The 20,055-nt window shown below is 41.4% G+C and overlaps 1 protein-coding gene across 1 annotated transcript in view; it reads left to right on the forward strand.

Annotated features, from left to right (window-relative positions):
* The window catches only part of ST8SIA4 (ST8 alpha-N-acetyl-neuraminide alpha-2,8-sialyltransferase 4), a 905,236-nt gene that overhangs the window by 101,757 nt on the left and 783,424 nt on the right, over window positions 1-20,055 (forward strand). The window lies entirely within an intron of this gene.

Consider the following 20,055-nt stretch of genomic DNA (forward strand, 5'->3'; position numbering starts at 1 on the left):
TCCACTAATGATTGGCAGTGAATTTTTACGGTGCCAAGTTGCCAGCCTGGTGCCCAACCTTCAAAGAAGGCACATTCATACATGCACGCAAATACCTACCTGCATGTCTTTAAAGTCACTTGACCACAGGAAGGACATGCAGACTCCAAACAGAAGGCACTCCAGCTGAGAATCGAACCAGAGAACCTCTTGCTGTAAGATGACAATGCTAACCTCTGTATCACCACGGCCTATGATGCATAAGGATGGAAGTGTTCTAAAATCAAGGTTTGAAGAAGAAATGCAGTAAGGGATAATCAAATTTTTACCTATTCCTAAAGATTAAGATGAAAGAAACTGTTGAAGTAGCAGAAAAGAAGAGGGATAGATGTGAAGATAGCAAGAAAACTTAGAGAAACAAGAAAGCGTATAAATATTTGTGAAGTCAGGAGTCTGTAGACAATTCTATGGCTCCCTACTGAAGTGTCGGCACTCAAAATGCCAAGTGTCAAAAAATCTGGAAAAAAGACCGAAAACTCAAAGAAGGGTGAATATATAAAATTGCTCTTCTCCTTAAAACTTCTATTTGCAGGTGGGCAAGCACCCCCTGCACCCCAAGTGAGGGAAGTTCAAGCCTCCCTGAACTTATATATAAAATAGATGTGAAGATGGCAAGAAAAATTAGAGAAACAAGAAAGAGTATAAGCAATTGTGAAGTCAGGAGTCTGTAGACAATTCTATGGCTCCCTATTGAAGTGTCGGCACTCAAAAGGCCAAGTGTCATAAAAGGTGGGAAAAAAAGACTGAAAACCCAAAGAAGAGTAAATCTTGAAAATCATTCTTCCCCTTCAAACTTCTTTTTGCAATTGGGCAAGCACCTCATTGTGGGGGAGGTTCAAGCCCCTACCCCGAAACTTAAATATAACATATGTGAGATCACATACCTCAGAGAAAAGGGAATAATCCAAGAGATGGCATCTCAGATCTGGTATATACAAGTCCTATCTTTCGGCCATTTCAGTCTCTGCATTTCGGGATTCATTTGAGTGGGTCCAGGCATTTCAAATGGTTACTTAATTTTGTTCTGTGTTATATAGTCAAGTAGGATTAGCAAACAATCATGCACAGACAGTGATGGAATGAGGATTATAAATAAAGCAGGTTAAATTGGCCATAGTTGCAGTTAAGTTTAGGACTGGAAGAAAATGGGCAACGACATCAGCAGGAACTCTGACTTTTCCATTTTTTTTTTTAGAAAAAGCTGGTAAATCCAAATCTGAACTGAGACTTGGAAATACCCAGATTTTTACAGAATTTGGCATTTTAGGCCAGAATGCTGTACTTTATAATACTGTTTACTTGCTTTACTGACCATTCTGAATGTAGAATCTGATTTTATTTTTCGTGTGTAGATACAGCAGCAGTGGAATATTTATAATGAAATCATTGTAACCAGAAGTTACATTTAAAAATCGCTGGTATAATTCACAGATTTCATCTCATGTAAACAGAATTTCATTTTTGTGAACTGTAAATTAGTGCCCTGCACATCAGTGAGTAAAAGATCAAGAGTTCTGCTGGGGTAGAAAGAAGTCTGATATGTAGCTAAGGTTTGTTGAAGTGTGCAGAAATAGTGTTGTATTGAAATTGTATGCTTTCCTTTATAAGCAATCATGCAGTAGGCACTAATACAGTAGTGGTGTATGGTGTGAGAGTTATGAAAATTATGCTTGGAGGAAGTGAATGTAGTAAATTATCTCACCCCTGCTGCATGGTCATGCTAGCCTGTTAAGTGGCAATGAATAGATTAAACATGTTGTTATTCCCTTTCCTAGGAGCTGCCTGGATCCAAGACATTGGACTGGAACTCTTCATTTGCTGTTAGTGGTGGCTGTGTAGCAGACCCCCCGTACCCATCTGATCACGGGCCACTGCAGCTGCTCTCCTCTTTGCAGATGAGATCATGTCAATGGTCCTATGGCACACCTGATCATATGTCCTGCTGTGGTTGCCTACTGCAGTCACATCTGCTACTATCTTCTGCCAAATTTGCATTCTGCTTGACATATCTCCACATACCCTCTCAAGCAGAAAGGCACCTTGTCACCTAAAAGCTTCTACAATAACCTATTTCTCAGGGTCACTGAAGGGTGATTTTTGGAGCTTCAGACTCCTGGGTACCATAGTCCATAGTCCTAAGTGTCCTAAAACACTACAGAAAAATAATGCACATAATTGTCACATAACTACAAAATAAATGTTCCAAGATAGAACAGAAAAGATAACATTTCAGCATTACCCACCTGAGAAACATAAAGCAGTCTAGATATTTGAACTATGAACAGCCTGGATGTAAAAGAAGGGAGAGTAACAGTAGCAATATATCCTTGCTTGTGTCATAACAGAAATTCAGCTTTTCTCCCCCACCCCAAAAGAACAGGTACATGACACATTGTGCTAATAAACCCATCAGTAAAATGCTAAAAGTGCTATCAAATGAAATGTCCCTGAAACATGACTACAGATTTAACACAGAAAATTCCATTTTAAGGTATTGCCAATCATGTATACCTGTGAAATGCCTTGACAAATATCAGTACATTTCTAAGTAATGCATACAGATAAAAGTATAGCACTTCCTAACATATATATATATATATATATATATATATATATATATATATATATATAAACAGATTTTTTTCTTAATGACATTTCAGCATATGCAATATATAGCTGAAAAATGCAAGCATACCTTCTCAAGTTCAATAATCTTCTGTGTAGATATATCCCAAAGTAATAGCCTCTTTTCTGTGGTCTCCACATAAACATGTCTCCTCACCTTCAGGTTCCCTAGCTACATGGTTGCCTTTTTGTGGTGCATAGTCAGGTCTGTCAGCTTGGTGAAATTACAAATCAGGTGTGAACTCAATAGAATGGCTGAAGCCCAAATACTTGGTTTTGTGTTGCAATTGTAAACATAGGGCAGGCACACACTCAGTGTTTGTTTTTAATGGATTGCAACTGTGAATAATTACTGGTAGGGAGAAGGAAAACAGAACAGCAACAGCAATGCAGATTGCCCTACCTTCAGTGGGTGTGTCAGGTTAGACTTACAAAATGTACAGAAGTAATTTTATCAAGCTTGGAAATGTAAGTAAGCAGCACACAATTCACATGTTCTGTTCATTAATATCCAACCTCCCCTTCATTTGTCAGCAACTATATATATCATATTATTGCCATTTAATATCTCTAGAGACAATGATATAGAATGCCTTACAGACTGCATGTCTCAGATTGCAGGTCAGATAAGGCACGAGAGCAACAAACACAGAGAGGTAGGACAGTACTGCATTTTTACAAGCAATAGCCATTAATGGTTGCGATAACTCAGTGCACTACATCCAAAATTAATACATGTACAAGTAACTATTAAGTGCTTTCTTAATACTGTGGATGGTGATGTAGTTGGCTATTTGCAGAATGATTTCAGTTCCCAGCTGCAAGGCTATTTGTGTGGCAAAGAGAGATAAGGTACCCTTACTGTATTCTGAAGGTACATTGGAGAGAGAGTTAAAATCCAGACCTATGTAGAAATATTTCATGTGTACTAACAAATATTTTGTAATGTTTATTTCATAGATTGCTTTTCTTCATTTCAACTACTTTTACTGTATAATTAATTTTCTTCTTTTTTTGCGCAATTTGTGGCTTTGCGCAAACAAAGGGAACATAGAAAATGAATGTCAGGTTTCGCTGTGCTTATCTTGTCTGCACAACGCTTAGCATTGCTCAAACCTTGGTTACTGGCCCACACAGGAAGCACACAGAACACCTGCAAACAGGGTGTCTGTAAAAGTGTAAAGGTAAAAAAAGGTACATTGTTGCAATATTTGCTTTCTATCATGCAACGAGCATTGTGCGGTAGTTAGCAAGGTTCTCCAACAGTTGCAGCCATCGAACACCTGCAGACAGGATGCAGTCAATCACTGAAAACAGATACATTTAGTTAATTCTGTTGGGCACCAGACAAACATGATAAGCGGCGTTGAGTGCTAGTTAATCTTATGAATGGTTAGAAATTATGGACCTGTCATATAGTCCTGTAGCAGCAGGTTTAACTGTAGGGCTGGAATACAGATGGCCCTGTGGTCTAGTACAGGGTTTGCAATCTATTTTTACTGTTGTGACAATGCAGTGTATAGCAATGAACTGAAAAATACAAAAATACATGAGTCTTATTTCAACATTCTTGTGGCAACAGGTGTAAGTATAGGGCTGCCATACAAGTGATCTTGGATTGTAATACAGGATATTCCACATATAAGACCCCTATATTGTGTTGTCAAATGTATGACTGAGGGTATACTGTCTATTTTTCTGTAAGTATGATTCTGCTATCTGGACTTGGATGGCCTTCACAATTAAATAAGACATGTACACAACTGGATCTATATACAAGAACCTTGTCAGGTCACACACATACATGTGTAAGGCCTCAAACTGTCACCTGTATTTATGAATGATTCCTGTGTGTGAACAACACTTCCGTAGAAAAGATGGCAAATCACCGCTGTGGAAGAAAATACTTTGTCCCTTATGGCTAAGTTTGAATCCCACACTTCAAAAATCAATTTTGCCAGTGTATAAAGCCAAAAGCAAATGTGTCGGGTCATGATAGTTATGTCCCCCCAGTGCATGTCTGCAAACTTAACTAAGGGGTACCTTCCAATTTTCAATATATATTTCCAAATCTACAACAGCAAATACCCCTCAAACTAAGATGAAGTGTCAGATTAACCTTGCAATTTAAAATATTTCTTTCCTCCCTGCTTGGCATTGCTGCTCTCTGCTTAACATCTTGCAAACATGATTGGCATTGTTGCTATGGTTTGTTCACTACCTGTAAAAGTGATAACAGGAATTGGCAGGAAAGCATTCTTTGCCATTGCTTTACTTCAATTGTTAGACATGTTGGGAGTTAGAGGGAAAGGTACCCAGTTTAGGTCAAAGAGGTGGGCTTTCCATGAGTTCTGGATATTTATTGGACTCCTGGTAAAGCACTGCAGCGAAAGGCTTTTGTAGGGGGGGCTATTCTGGCTCCCAGTACAAGTCTGAGGCTTGGAGTATTTTGGATCAGGCTGTAGCCAGTGCTACTGGCCTCCCAAGCACTGGAGAGCAGTGCTGGCATCATTTTAATGACCTACAGAGGTGCAAAAGGATACCCTCAACCAGTGGATGAATGAATTTCAAACTGCTGACATCCCACAGCTGTGTATATTAGAGAGTATTTGTAATACAGAGAAAGCAAAATATAGGCAAGACTTTTATGCATAATGCTCTTCTGTTCTTTTCTGTTTTTTCAAGTGCTAATGCTGAAAGAGAGTTCAATAGACAGGCTCATGCTGATTGAAAGGAGAGACTGAGGGAAGCAAGTGGTATGTATACAGCACAAGAGAAATATTATTTTAGCTTTAAACATTTAAAGATATTTTTTATACAGTTGTAGCAAATTGAACATGCCTATCCTAACTGTAAAAGCAAGTGTATGCATGCATTCGTCTGTAGCCCAAAGCAACTTTAGGAGTCAAGTATAAGACTGTAGTTAGAGGTTGTTTTAGGTTAACTTAAACTCTATACAAGTGACATACATGCCCTGCTGTTAACTGTAATCTGTACAACTGGATCAAGCATTTTGCATATATGTTGCACTTCAAGGATTACTATTGGCAATCTGTAGTTATAGTATGCAGTTGTTAGGACATATAGTTAAATGGAATACTTAAAATAAAATAGTTGTATAACTGTGTTAATGCATTGTATATCATATATGATGGTACTAATTTTGTTTTGTTTTTTCTGTCACCCAGCCCTTGTCTTTCTCTTTTTTTAATCTTCTATAATTTGTCATCAAACTTTCTCTACATTGCCCATCTGTACCAAATCACTAAATGCTTCACAGCACAGCAAGGTAGGCCAGCCCCAGTGGATCAGCCTGCCCCCGGTCCATTGTTTCCAGTACTGATGCCCAGCACATCTGGGACCCAACCTGGGAGCCCTGCCCCTGTAATACCTGCACTCTCAGGTAGTACTGTTCAGACAGCTGGTGCCTCCAGGAGTAGTGGCAGAGATGGGGATTTCATCACCCACCGAGAGATGCCAAGGTTGGTACATAGGGTTGTACACCGCATCATTGGTGTAGGCCTACACTGGATGTTAGGGCTGCTCTCCCTCATGGTATGTAGGAGGAGAAGACATCAAGCACTGCAGTCACCAGTGGAGTAAGAGGACAGTGAAGACAGTCCAGTGGGTGAGAACCAGATTCTCATTATCTCCATGTTTGATGGGCATGAGGCTGTGCTGTCCCCTCCCTCATCCCAGTCACGGTATCCCTCAACATTTTGCGTTCCTTACCATCTGTCTCTCTTGTTTTGTTTGTTTGCATTTGCTTCTTCACCTATGCAACTTAACTCAGAAATACCAATGTCCCTTACCCAGCATTTCTCTCTTACTGAGTTACAAAAAAAGTGCACCTGTCCCACAAAAAATATCGTCCCATACATAGCTCTCCATTTTTAACATGTGTTCTTGACACACTTGATTCAGTCCAGTTGGTTAAACAACAGGATTGCGTTGTTGTCACCCCTCTTTCAGGAGGTGACAGTTCAAATTCAGCTAATTTTCAGCACGTTTTCAGTTTTTCACTGGTGAAGAAATGGATAGCTGTGGTTCTTTCATACCTCCCTCCTGCAAATTCCTGTATTGCATTCCCTTTTTTCTTCCCCCTGCTTGCTCTCCTTTTGGCCACTTTCCTATCTAACAAACTATACAACAGAAGAAAGAAACGGTTGCAGAAAAGAGAAAAATCCCAGGATGCAAAAAACTCCCTTACCAGCCTCAGTAAAAAGCTGAGATCCCTCGTAAAATCCTCCAAAGCTAGTTACAAAAATAAAATTGCCAAAAATTCCAAAGACAGCCACAAGGCATTCTATAGTTATATCAAGAATCTAAATGGCAATGCTCAGATATGCTCTGAGCTACAACAGAATGGCATTAAATATACTGATCCCAAGGATATTGCCAGTATCCTGGTTGATTATTTTAGTGCAAACTTCACCCCCCTATCACCCCCCTAAAGGGCCTATCTCCAAAAGATTGCCAAATTCCAGTAATCACGGCCACACAGGTACAACCTGCACTCTCCAAAGATAAGAATACAGCATCCATGGGACCAGATGACATCTCGGGCTGTGTACTACATGAACTACAAAATGAACTGGCACCTCACATAAGTGTCATGTTTAATCATAGCCTCACCTCAGGCTTCGTGCCCATTGAGTGGCACACAGCTACAGTTATCCCACTTCACAAGGGGGGGATCCACCTTGGATCCTGGGAACTATAGTCCCATCAGTCTGATGAGCCTGATCTGCAAAGGCATGGAACACATTGTCATGGAACTTATAAACAAAGACATTGGCAACCTTCAAACACTGGACCCCACCCAGTTTAGATTCATGAAGGGCTGATCTTGTCTCCTGAACCTGATTGACTTCTTCGAATCAGTCTCCAGAGCTGTGGATGAGGGCAAGGTGGTCCACACAGCCTATCTGGACCTCGCCAAGGCCTTCGACACCATCCCCCACTCTGAAATCATAAATAAACTTACTAAGCTGGGTAGAAATCCCTACGTCACTCGATGGGTTGCCAACTGGCTTACTGACAGAACCCAGACTGTAATTGTAGCCAACACCAAATCCAGTTCCAGACAAGTGACAAGTGGAGTACCTCAAGGTTCAGTCCTGGGACCGCTCTTGTTTGGCATATACTTCTCTGAAGTACAGGCCAACACTAAGGGACTCTGGCTAACAAAGTTCACAGATGACTGCAAACTGGGAGCCATTACTGAATCCCCAAATGATGTGGATATTCTACAAAAGGGCCTTACAGAAACAGATGCTTGGTGCCAAAGCCATGGACTCAAGCTTAATGCCAATAAATGTATAGTTATCCCCTTTGGGAAAAAACATGTACTCATGTATTACCACATAGGTGGCAATACACTAAACACCGAAAGTGTGATGAGAGACTTAGGGACACAGGTGGACAGTGGTCTCACCTTCAATAACCACATCACCACAACAGTCAGGAAATCCTTCTATGTGGCACACCTCATCACTAAGAGATTTTCATCCAGATGTACTCATCCCTCATTATACCCATAGAATACAATGCCCCATTTGGTATGTACCTCACAAGACATCTGCAACAACTGGAAAGGCTGCAGAAATACCTCACTAAAAGAATCACAGGCATAAAGCAGATGCCTTATACTGACCGTCTAAAACAACTCCAGCTATTCTATGTGGCATATCGTCTACTCAGAGACAATCTCTGCTTAAAATACAAGGCCATGTCAAACCCTGAGCTGTTGGACATGCTCCACTTAAAGAAATCCCAGTCCATCAAAGCCACACTCTCCAGGGATCTAAACCTTGTCATCACAATGAACAAAACATGCTGGAGGGACAGGTTCCTGACCCAGAGACTCCCCATACTCTAGAATAGACTGCCCATACATGTCAAGCAGAGCGCCTCCTTGGTGCTCTTCAAAAGGAACCTTGACGATTGGATGATTGGATGGGAGATAGGAAATTCACCCTGGGGATCACGTCAGTCACCCTGCTAGACAGGGGTCCAGGGAAGTAAATATTGCAGGAAGAAATATCCAGGGAATTGTTATGGCTAGGCTTGTATAGGCCCTAGGGCCAATAGTCTAGAACCAACCTGTGAGCCTATAACCCATTTTAACTGATATAATCTGGTCAAAAACTAGACACTCGCATGACACACAAGTACCAGAAAAATCAATGGATCTCTTTATTTTTTGGCCTCTGTGTTTGTACAGAGTTTATATATTCACCAATGGCAGGCAACGGTGAGCAGCCTTACAATGCAATCCATGCAATGCCACTTAAGCCTGCTGCACTATGCCAACACACCGCGACATATGGACTATAAAGAATTGATGTTATTACATTATCACTGTTTATTTAAAAGTATTAAATATACCTAGATATGAACCCAGTATCATCTGGGCTAAAAAATAAATGTATCAATGCATTTACACCTGCTGCCACCCGAGTCAGCTAAGAAGCAGGTGTGTTTCATAGACTCAGTATTAACTCTCAGAATTTTAGCAATGTGGCTCGAGTTTCTGCACTGCTTAGCTATGCACAAACAGGAAAGTAATGGAAATATGTATATTGCGTGTGCAAACACTTTGCCAACTGTTGCGCAAACCGGCTGCTCGCTGCTGTGCTATGCAAAGTCACTATTAGCATGTGTTAGTGCTCTTTACTGCCCATTTACCCTTTATGTCATGAAACCAGATGTGGTATGATAACAAACTGATGGCCCTATCTAATAATATGTTGCATATTTGCAATGCAGCCATATGTTGCCTCCCTGCATGCAGTGCCACCCTGGTCTCTCAATACTTGTTCACAAATACATCGACTATACTACATAAACTAATAAATGTGTTATATGCAATGGATGTCAGTCTGGTAACATGCACAGCTAGAAATATCTTCACAGTTGAACATGCTTACACATCCATCAACTGACCCTGGGAACTATCAACCCATAAGCCTAACCAGCCCTATCTGAAAGGCTATGGAAATTATCATCATAAACCTTATCCACAAGGACATAGGCAACCTTCAACCACTTGACCCAACCCAGTTTGATTTTTTCAAGGTTAGATATTGCTTATTAAACCTAGTGGACTTCTCTGAGAATGTCAACAAAGCTCTGGATGAGGGAAAATAGTACATACTGAATATCTTGATTTAGCCATGGCCTTTGATACAATCCCCCATTCATATGTCACAGAGAAACTCTCCCAACTGGGATTAACCCCATACATTGCTAGATGGGTAGCCAACTGGCTCACCAACAGAACTCAGACTGTCAAAGTTAGGGAGTCCACCTCTGCCAGTAGGCCAGTTGCCAGTGAAGTACCTATAAGTATCTGTGCTGAGACCTCTACTGTCTGGAAACTATTTATCTGAAGACCAGGCAAAGGTAGATGACCTGTGGCTTACCAGGTTTGCAGATGACTATAGACTGGGTGCAATCATATACAGTCCCCCAACTATGTTAACATATTACAGAAAGGGCTGACAGACAAATGATAGGTACCAAACGTAATTCAAAAAAATGTCTCATTGTCCACTTTGGCAATGAAGACATCCCTGCTAATTATGATATATATAACATCAGTCAGCTTAAACTCAGTGGTGCAAGACTTGGGAACACAAGTTGACAGCAATCTAAACTTCTATTGTCATGTGTCCATAGTGGTAAGTAAAGCATTCTACATTGTGCACCTCATAAGTAAGGCCATCACATCCAAGAACAGGTAGGTCATAGCTCTGCTGTACTGTACCCTTATCAGACCACCAATTTAGTACAATACTGTACCTCACCAGACACCTGCAGCAGTTGGAGAGACCACAGAGGTTTCTGACCAACATACTCCAGGGCCTATAAAACACGACATACAGGGAAAGACTGAAAACCATGTCACTATATTCATTATCCTATAGGTTGTTGAGAGGTGACCTGTGCCTGGCCTATATAGCATTCTTTGTCCTTGCTGTAATGTAAATACTGGACATCCGTAAATCAAATGGGACAAGAATAACTTGCACCAGGGATCTCAATCTAGCCTGTGACATAAACAGAACATGCTGGAGAGACAGATATATCTCCCTGCAATTGATGCTCCTCTGGAATAGGCTCCCACTGCATGTTAAGCATAACTCCTCAATAACCCTATTCAAGTGCAAGCTTGACAACTGGGTGGATGACCATAAATTCACTGATGGGGTGGAACCTATGTCCTTCATGGAGAGGGGCAGTCAGTGCTGATCACAAAAATTGCTCTGCTAACAATGGCCATCTTACCATGGTCAATAAGGGTACTCAGGTTTTTTCACAGCTAGGCATGTAATGGACCTAAGGCCATTAGCCTAGTAACCTCCTATGTACCTATGCAGGCCTCTCAACATCTTCCCTCTTATATCCACTGCCGATGTTATCCACTATAAGTTGTTCTGCAGCCTTTTAAAAGTCAGACTTGTTCTGTGGCACTTGTGTAAAGTACTGAGTTCTTTAGTCTGTATGCTTAGGTAGGGGTTCTGCTTTCACTGCAGTTAACTGGAGGATGTATATGTGTGTATGTTTGTGCCCTTGCTTGACATTACAGAGAGCCTTTCACACCAGCATGTGAGACACTGTTGTTACCATAATCTACTGACCAGACACTGCTGATGTCATCAGCTATATCTGATTTGTGGATGTGCACTATTCCCACCAGGGCAATGTCACAGACTGGCCTAGATGCCAGGCAAAAGTCACCTCAAGCCGTACGATACAGATTACAGTCTATCCACATACATTATGTCTTGGTAAGAAACCCCTGTGGTCTCTCCACCTGTTGCACGTCTGGTGAGGTACATGCAAAAGAGAGCTTTATACTCTATTAGTGTTCTAATGAGGTTAGAGTACAGTGCTGTAATGTAATCCTCAGATCTGAATATGATGACATTTCTTATGATGTGCACAACATCGACTTTCAGTACACATGTGGACACTTGCTGGCCGAAGTTTAGAGTTCACAGGTCCATCACTGGGTTTCAGCATAGTGGGACTGTTGTCAATGCTGTAATTAGTAGGGAATTACACTTTTAGAAGGACAAAATAAAGACATATTTTTGCATTTATTTGTAGACATGTGGCTTTGTCACCAATCATTTGTCTGTGATAGCCCCTCCTGTATTATGTTGTCATCATTGGTGGGCTCAAGACTCAGCAAATGCAGTAAGCCAAAGGCCATATACTTTCACCTGAACTGTTGAGAAATAGATTCCAAACAGTAAAGGACCAAGCACAGATCCCTGGGTGCACCAATGGTGACAGCTGTACTGGTACAGGTTGCTTCCCCAACTTTCACAGCATGTGTTCTGTCAGTGAGCCAATTGATTACCCATCTAGTAATGCAAGGATTTATCCCTACCTGGGAGAGTTTTTCAATACCTGCATGGATATTTTGTCCAAACCCTAGGCAAGATCACGGTAGGCAGTGTGCACTGTCTTAGCTTCATCCCTGCCTGTCACACAGAATCAATGGGCTGTGACAACATCACAGATCACCTATAGTGTGACTCAGCACATAGGTTCATAGGTAGGTACTAGGCTATCTGCCCGAAAGCATTTATAAGCCTAGCCGGAATGTGTTGGCTTTCGCCGCCCCCTTAGATAAGTTCCCTGTGCCTCTGTCCAGCAGAGCCATTGAAGTGATCCCTGGGGTAAACTTTCTGTTTCCCATCCACTCGTCAAGGTTTCTCTTGAAGAGGGTTAGCAAGGAGCTCTGCCTTCAACACTTCAACACACCAATCACACAGACTATGTTTCTGTAGGAGGGTGTACATCAACATGCATCCATCTGAATTTTGGGGGTGGTGGACAGCACTAGATGCATGCATGTATAGACATATCCTGACTCTCCTCATCTGTGAGGTAGGCTAACATGTCATCATGGACCTTTACTGCTGCATCATGTGTGTTACATGTGTTAGATGTCCTCAAAGAGGTCATTGAGGGCATGCATGATGACAAGACTATCATCCTTTTGAACTTGACAAACCCAAGGCATGTGACACAAATCTGCAGTGATGTATTTACTCAACACTGTCAGATGTGGCCATAAACACCTATATCACCAAGTGGGTAGACCACTATATCACATAAGTGGCATCTAATTATGTTGAAATGTGTGAAGTGACCTATATCTCAGGTCCATTGATCAGGTCTGTACATCAAGGCTGTCTGCTAGGCCCTTTCTTATCCCTCATGTAAGTTACATATGTCATGGATTACATACACATCCTGTGTCCATACAGCTGTTTGAAGGACTACAGATTGTGGGCAATCATTGACTCCAATTTTGATATTAGTACAATACAGACAGTATGAACACACACCAAAGATTGCTGCCACAGTCATGACAACACCTGCAATGAAACAAAACATGAGGATATGTGTTACATCAGGAAAATAACAACCCGAGGATAATATAAACATCACACCCTGTAATCAAACCACTAGGTATGTTACCTGTGTCCTGGGGAAGATGGTATGTGTAACATCCCACCAGCATGTGTCCACAGCGCTGACTACTCCCTTGTATGTAACACAACTACTGAGTATATGAAGGACATCCAAATCACAGGCCATAATACCTCCATAGATCACAGCCTTCATCACATAAGTAACTAAGTACAATGCACCCTTCTTCATGTACCTCTGTACACATCTGCCATACCTAAGTATTCTGTTTATGGTATAAGCATTAGTTTTTGATGGTGCAGAACCCCCATCAAGTCATTACACCAGATGCATGTATGATGCCTGTTCTGGTGATGCACACAGTACATACCTAGCTGTATGACAACATTGATGGCATGGGTAAGATTAGTGACAGTGTGGATTGTGCCATATATTTATATGCCATGCACATCAGTCAACTAGCCTGAATTGATCTTTGTGTTACATACAGGTATAGCAGTATCCCTCCTAACACCTCCAGCAGATGTTACTGTGTTAAGACGGTGTATGTGTGTGATTTCCATCATAGAGTGCAGACATATTGTAATAGTTGTACAAGTGTTTTTGCACAGAATTATCTCTGATCACTCTAAATCACATATGTTATGTCAGAGACATGGGATTGCCAGTGGTATTATTCTGATATTGTTCATGATTGTGTGTGCTTTTTTTACTGTTGTCCATGAGCCTTTACCTGTGTCCCACTTGCTGGAGACCTCTGCTGAGATTACACCAATATTCAGGCAAATCAGTTTGCACAGCTTCACAATATGCACCCTACCCCAGTGGTATAAAACATCTGATAGATGTCCTCTGCATTGCTCATGTAAGGATACTTATCCCACACAGACATCTTCCCTATTGTTATGTCACCTTATGTAACAGTCACATAATGCACATTTTCATTGTGCAGTCCATGCTTATTTACATTTAGATGTGGTGCGCAGCATGAATATGTAAGTAGCACTGCTGCTCACTGCGCATTGTAGCGCACACATGTAAACTCTGTGTAGGCTTTACGTGAAGCCTATACAGAGTTTATCAAATCCCAGGGAACATTTTTTCAGAATTTGTGTTGATATTGGAAGAGCTCTGAATATGTATGGAGTAGCAGAGGTAGCCAGTATTCATATGAAGAGAGCCTGCAGAATATACATGTTTGCAAGATTAAAATAAAACTAAACTATCTTGGACAGCCAAAACATAGCGGTGTTTTGCCAGTCTTTTTCTTTGCATGTAAATTATCTTGGAGCTTGACCATATGGTACTGTAAAGGCAAAATGTATAAGAGGAAAAAGTTGAACTTAGGATTGTAGCTAATTCAAAAGATGACCACAAGGCCTTCTAGGACTACATTAGGATGATTAGAAGTACTCTGCAATACTGTACTGAGCTTAAATCAAAGACACCTCCTTTTCTTTCCCCAGAGACCTTGCCGATATTCCTGTGGACAGGTTCCCACCCAAATTCACTTCACCCACTCTCCCCTCTCTCTTCCCTTCATTCCCTGGTCAGACTACCCCTTTTGAGATCAATTTGGGCCAAGTCAACTTTTCTTTTTCAAAAATTAAAAACAGTACTATATACAATATAATGCTGATGCTATTTTCTTTATGGTGAACCATATGTGAGCACTATTTACTTAGTCACACTTCATGTAGTAAACTAGCCAGTGGTCATGAATGATATAACTCAAGTGTTTCTATATGCATCCTATCTATTTTGTTTCATTATTTAATTTTCCATGCATGTACATGTGTGTATTTGCCAGCCTGTATATATTTTACTGGATGTACTTCAAAATATCAAAGTACAAAAACATTGACTAAAAAATATTGATCTAAAAGTATCGAAGTACAAAACACTGAAAATAAACAAAGGATGCAAACCATTTTTTCAGGACCCTCTGCACCCCCCAGAGGGGTTGTGTCCGCCTTACCTCCTGATAATATATATTATATATATATATATATATATATATATATATATATATATATATATATGAAACATGTATTTTTTTTGTATATACCAACTCTAAGGTCTCTCTGTATTGCAGTAGGGAAAGGGCAAATTCCATTCTTTCCATTCTGGCCACTCTTCATGATCTTGCATTGACTTAGTGACAGCAGAAGTGATCACTTGAGTTTCAGTCACTTCTGCTGGTGCAAAAAACATTCAACATTATGAACATTCAATTATATGGATGTTTTCCATTTTACTATTTTTTGATCATTTCAGTATAAATTATTTATTTATCTTTTAGCTCTTGTGCCCGATATTTACTTATTATAAGTGTATTTGTGCACTGCTGTTTATCTGACACTGTAGGCTAACGAGCTTTGTGGCACATGCCTTCAGTGAAACTGCTCAGGCTTAATACCAATGAATGAAATATTATTTGGTAGATTTCAGATCTGATTTGATATTTGAGCTACTGGTGACTGGTGGTCTCTGACTTTATTCAGAGTGGTGGTAATGCTACCATGCCAGGAGGAAATTGGAAAATTCTTCCAGCTTTCACTGGGAAATAGTGTGTATGTGTGTGTGTGTGTGTGTGTGTGTGTGTGTGTGTGTGTGTGTGTGTGTGTGTGTGTGTGTGTGTGTGTGCATATGTGTGTGTGTGTGTGTATAAATAGTACTTTGTGTGAAAGACAGTTATCATAGGTAAAGTAGCACTGAAAGGAATTGCATCAAAGAGGAGCAGTACTTGCTTGGGAAGTTCACTCCAGTAAGAGCTTAAGGATGGATCCCATTCCAAATGCCTTTGGCCAGAGCTCACCTTGACTTGGACGGTAACAAAGGAAGCAAGCAAATATGTGTGTTTGAGGATATCTCTGCAGATGTCTTCATAGAGAACGATTTTGATAATGCACTACCTTGTGTGCATGTAGTGACATGCAGTCAGGCTTGGAGACAGGCATGCATGCTTGGTAGCCTGGAGAAGACCCAGACAGACCATACCCCTGAAGCCAGGACTGGTGATGTGGCTAATTCAGGGAGGGAGCTACCTTGTAGCAGTGAGCCTGTAGATGAGCCACAGCTGCTGGTGAGTACTGATGTTCCCTTGGACAGGGTAACTGCAAGGGCAGAGGTGAGTGGTAGTACCCAGGCTGACAGGCACCTCTGTCAGAAGATACCATACTTCCTGTAGAAGAGGAGCTGGGAAAAGTAAAAAAAATAGAGTTGAGACAGGCTCAACTCTCAAAGCCTACATTACAAGCTTGAGGGAGGTAGCTAGGAAGGCGCATGATTCTCAAGGAAAAGGGGAGTCTATATAATGGAACAAAGGGTTACTATATAGAGAGTGGATCCCTGAGGATGGCTAGAAGGGGAATTAATACAGCAGTTGGTAGTGCCCAGAGCCTATTGTCTGTCACTTCTAGCCATAGCCCGTGACATTCGTTTTGCAGGTCATATGGGCATAAAACATACCAAGAGACATATTATGCAGAACTTTTATTGTCCTGGGATTGCCAGGGATATAATAGGCTACAGTGCCAAAAAGTAGGCAAGGCAGGAGACTAGATCAAAGCTCCTTTCATGCCTTTGCCTGTGATTTACCAGAAAGGCTCATCCAGACTCTGCTACACTTTGCTGTGAAGGAAAGGTTAGTTTGCTGTTATTTTTTGTATTTCTGTATTGCCTTTCTTATTTTGAATACACTAGTTGTTTCTTTTTTTTGTTGTGTTTTTGTTGCATTCTGTTCTAACAGCATATTAAAACAAAAGAGACCACAGACAGCTCTCTCTCTGGTGGAGTCGAATTTTTCCTCCCTCCCCCCTTTAGTTATTTTATTGTTTACCACTGTCTTTCACTGTTGCCGCCTCTTGTTAATTATGTTAATCTGACCATTTCTCTCTACTCTCCTCTATTTCACTGGGTAATCACAAAACCATCAAAACTCCCACTTTCTTCTTCCATTCCCTTCAATTATTTAAATTCATTGGCCATCCCTACAGTAGTATACACAAAGTAACCACCCAAAAGTAACCACCCTTTCAGTTTATCTTACTAACAAACCTAAACTACTAACTAAACAAAACCTTTTTTTAAACAGGTAAAACTCAGAGTTACCTACTTTCATATCTAACTTCTCTAGTGCACACTGCAAATTCATTCCTTTTCAATCTCTACTATTTCAAGCATCATCTTGTAATACCTCTAATACCTAAAAAGATCATCTCTAAATGACTCCAAGTAGACTTTTCTCTATCTATTAAACCTAGCACTAGCTCCTACGGTACTTCAACTGATCACGAAGGCATTATATAGAAATAACCGTCCCCCCAAACTCCATTTAAAGGTTTTCCACGTCCCTTCTTCTCTTTTTTTGATCAATGTCTAGTCTAGCTAGCATGTCCCGAGGGATCATAGTTGATAGTGTTCTCTCCTGCACAACACAGGAATGTGAATATTACCTCCCAAACCTCAAATTCATGTACCTGAACTCCCCTCTCTCCAAAAACACAACACAGAGCCAACATAGAGGGATGCAACTATCATTGGCTCTCTCAGACCAGGCTCTCTCAGAATGGGACTGGCAAGAAGACCCACACACAATAGGAACCATCACACAACACACACTCACCACCTCTCACCAGACATAAATCACAGCCTCATCAAAAGGCCACTTTCAAAACACAAAAGACAGCAGGGGCGGCCAAACAACCTGCCTCAAAACCACAGCACCTCCACCACAGACACCTGCAACACACAGGCCCCACAGAGTCTGGTGTCTGTAAGAATAGACCTCACAGTCAGGTGTCATTGGTGACACAGCCCTTAAGGCCAAACTGGCGTCCAGACACACTAGTGTCACCTGACTCTGTCACAGAGTACACACTGGTCCCGCTCACCAGACTGAGTAAGGAAGCAATCTGATGAAACAACTATGTCGCGTAGAATCTGCCACATGGTGTAAAGTTAATACTCAGGCTGCAGTACACTGGTACAAATGTATATCAGTTGACTTCACGGCTGTATGTAGCGACCTGAGGCGTGACTCTGACCTTGACATGAAAGAGACGTTGTGAGGGAGCTCTCGCAGTTTATGTAGCATGATCAGCCAAACAATTGGCTTAAATAGTAGTATCCTTCAAAGGGCCCAAAATCTGTCCACAATACAGAGACATGATGGGACAATGTAATTGGCTTATGAGGTTGGTTCATCATTGTCACACCCTAATGTCTATCTTGGCTGAGACCATGCCATACAAGCCACGCTGTGCGGCGGGGCGGCCACCCCATAGCTACCATTTAGATGTTAACGAAGGAAACTAAGAACCATGCAATTGCCTTTTAAGAAAAAAAAATCTCAAAATGTACCTACCACACCTAGAACACAAGGAAAAAAACTAAATGCCCTTCAGAGTCAGTGTAGTCTAAATCTCAAAATGCTGTGAGCACTTTCGAGGCCTCTTATCCTGGGGCAGGGCATATGCAGTGACAGAAACCTGGTTCAAGGCTCCTGGGGAGGCACCCAATCACACCACTATCAAGTTCCTTGTAGCAGCATCTGATCCCAAAATCCCATCCACACGCAGAGAGGTGTCCATATTCATCAACATGCAAAGACTGGTGGCAAACCAGAGAGCCGGAACCATCTGCTCACAATTAATGATAGGCAACACTGCTCTGCAAAAAAACTAGAGTTACAGGCCACCTACAGAACACACTTTAGAGAGGTAAAATCAACTACCACACATCTTGTCTAACTGACACTCTTTTGAACGACAGGAATTCGCAAACAGTGGAGCCACTAGAACACCCCAATTACCCTACCCCAAAGAGAAAACAACTCTACAACCTGGTACGCCTGCGGCAATTCGCCATCCACAAGAGAGAGATCACATACATGATGACAACATCCACACACATGGGTTCAGTATTTGGTTTCATCGGTAGCCCTCTTGTCCTCGATCAAGTTCACAAAGAATTTCTCACTAAGCTGGGTCTCAAACCACAAGACGAAGTCGAGGATTCTCTTTTTAAAGACTTCCGACTTCACTTCACAGGTGCTAGTGTGGTCGGCTTTAAACAACCCCGAGGCCGACGGAGCAGTACTCTGCATGCTCTATCACTTAGCAATGCCTTCTACCGGCACCTGGTACCAAAACAAAAAAGTCCACTCACCAAGGCAATAAAGGATATTTTTTTACAACCAAAGGACGTCACTACTAAAAGATGGGCAAACTAACAGAACGAGCAAAAAAAAGAAGGAAATAACTGGGACTTAAAAAATCCTTAAAAAAAAAGCCAAATGGGTACTAATGAGAAAAACTAGAAAGAACTCAAAAGACAAAAAAAGCAAATTTTGATAGAAAAGCTGAGGGCTCAATAAAGCTTCCCCTTGCAGCTCAAATTCAGACCTGGGAGGAAACTCCCAGATATGCTCAGAACATTGATCAAACTGATGTGGTGCAGTCCACCAATTGACAGGTTCAGTGCAACTTCTGACGGGTTTGCAATTGAACTACTACCTCCCCCAAAAGGAGATATCTATAGCGATTGCAGCCCCCAAACATCTCTCCAACAAGCAAAGAACTGCTCTCTCCCCCAAAGCACTGCATCCATGGGGCCTTATGGCCCCTAAACTCACAGCTGGCTCAGCAGAAATTAAACTCCTGGCTAGACATAAACTTAATCGGACATCAGCTGTGGTCTGGATCCACAAGGCACGTGGCGCACAGGCACAAATTCCGTGCGAGACACTCCACCGACCCTGGAAATTACCATGACGATGCTCTTAAGGCGCCTCTGCCAAAAAGACATAGAGGGATCATAGTGGAGACATAGGAATACAGGAGTTACGGACTTTGGATCCATCTAATGTTGTGTTGCAGATTTTGACAGATCATGCCTTGATTTTTTCAAATGACTTTTTGAAACACAGTGGCT

This window comes from Protopterus annectens, chromosome 2.part2, assembly GCF_019279795.1.
Source record: "Protopterus annectens isolate FY-2018-M chromosome 2.part2, PAN1.0, whole genome shotgun sequence".
Classification (NCBI taxonomy): Eukaryota; Metazoa; Chordata; order Ceratodontiformes; family Protopteridae; genus Protopterus; species Protopterus annectens.